At 40.1% G+C, this 2,081-nt stretch overlaps 1 pseudogene; it reads left to right on the top strand.

Annotated features, from left to right (window-relative positions):
• The first annotated feature begins 1,183 nt into the window (after window positions 1-1,183).
• Window positions 1,184-2,077, top strand: LOC114760904 (S-adenosylmethionine decarboxylase proenzyme-like; annotated as a pseudogene).
• The last annotated feature ends 4 nt before the right edge of the window (window positions 2,078-2,081 follow it).

The raw sequence follows: 2,081 nt of genomic DNA, 5'->3' as shown, positions 1-2,081 counted from the left end.
TTTCTAGGGTTTTCGATATCTGGTATCGAACTCTTCCGTGGTCTTACAATTCATCAATTTGGTGTTTTTATTCTTGATTTTTCTTTCTTCCCTCGATTTGCTGTAGTTCTGCTGTTTCTGATTTCGATCTCTTTTTGTTTGGCCCGAAGGTTTCGATTTGATTTCCATATTCTACGATTCGGTGACGGGGCTGAAGTTCTACAGAGTGAACGTTTAAGAATTCTCGAGTTTTATCAATTCAGGTACGTTATTTGGTTGCTTCTCGTTGCGTATCCTTTTCTGCTGTTAATATTGTGTTATTGCATATATTTTAGATTAAAGAACAATATATCCATCTTCGTAAATTTTATTTCATTCTTTGATTATGTTGCCATTTCTCAGTGTTCTATATCTGATTTGGCTGTTGTTTGGACTGCGTAGTTTTTTAGCATGATGTTTTCTGTATGTTCGAGCTTTTTTGTTCTTGGATCGGTTTTTCATAATGACCTAGAGTTTCAAAATTTAAATGTATCCTTTTCATATGTTTCTGCTAGGAACTCCCTGCTTTTAAATAGATCTGTATTTTCAACGTATTTGTCTACTTTTGCCTAGTTGAACAATTTGGACCCGTTCCTGGTTCGTTAATTTCAATGTTTTAATTAAAAGTCCATGAATTTATGTAATGCATTTCCTTATCATTATTCCCCTATTTAAGTATTGATCATTTGAGCGAGCCTTATTGTTTGCATCTTTTGATTGCTGGCTTATGAGATCTAGATGATGTCGATCTATGATTTTTCCAATATTTCTTGTGTTTCTCTTGTCTGTACCTTATCTTTTCCATCAATTTTGGGGACTGCTAAATGTTTGCAATCTGATTGATGAAGCAGAACTGTATGATCTAAGGGAGTCCAAAGGTGGGAAAAAGAAGTCTATAGTAGTAGTAAATCATTGTTCTACGAAGCTCCCTTGGCTACAGCATTGAAACGTTCGACCCAACGGTGGAATCAAGAAGTTCAGATCTGCTGCTTACTCCAACGTAAGTTTTATATCCCATAGCTATATGGAATTTGGATTTTCGGATTATTGATTCAATGAATAATGAACGAGGCTAATGCTCTTTTTTTTTCTTGCTCTTTGCAGTGCGCTCCAAGCCATCCTGATATCCCTGCTTTTGATCCCGTCTTTTTTTTAGCTCTTTCTTTTTTCCTGTTTTTCGTAGGTTTATTTACTGCTCTACTTCAATCACGTCTTTCCGATCCCCCTTTTTGCGACCGTGCTCTCTTCACACCTGTGGTTTGGTTCTACTGTGTCCGTTTTCTGAGGCCAAATGACGATGCCTGTTTCAGCAATCGGTTTCGAAGGTTATGAGAAGAGGCTGGAAATATCTTTCTTTCAGCCTGGAATCTTTGGTGACCCAGAAGGAAAGGGTCTGAGATCTCTTACAAAATCCCAGTTGTGAGAGATTTTAGCACCAGCAGAGTGCACCATTGTGCATCACTGTCAAACGACGGTTGACTCCTATGTTCTCTCTGAGTCTAGCCTTTTTATCTATCCATACACATCATCATCAAAAACCTGTGGGACTACCAAGTTACTCCTTTCAATCCCACCCATACTGAAGATGGCGAGCACCTTAACCTAGCCGTTAGATCTGTACGGTACACTCGTGGGAGCTTCATTTTCCCTGGAGCTCAGTCCTTCCACACGTCACTTTTCTGAGGAAGTCTCAGTCCTGGATAGCCACTTCGGGAAACTTGGATTGGGCAGCGGGGTCTTATATTATGGGTGGCGTGGACAGCCCCACAGAGGTGGCATGTGTACTCTGCTTCCGCTCAGTCATGAGCGCATGTGACTCTGTTTACACCCTCGAGATGTGCATGACTGGTTTGGATAGAGACAAAGCTTTGGTTTTCTACAAAATTCAATCTGGCTCTGCCCCCATATGACGTCGAAATCTGGAATTAGAAAGATCCTTCCAGATTCTGAAATAGCGACTTTGAGTTTGATCCATGGGTTTTCAATGAACTCAGTTGAGGGTTCTGCTGTTTCTACCATTCATGTTACGCCAGAAGATGGATTCAGCTACGCTAGCTTTGAGA

Source organism: Neltuma alba, unplaced genomic scaffold (assembly GCF_004799145.2).
Source record: "Neltuma alba isolate B1F8T4 unplaced genomic scaffold, ASM479914v2 tig00011038_pilon, whole genome shotgun sequence".
Lineage (NCBI taxonomy): Eukaryota > Viridiplantae > Streptophyta > Magnoliopsida > Fabales > Fabaceae > Neltuma > Neltuma alba.
This window is presented reverse-complemented; position numbering and strand designations above follow the sequence as displayed.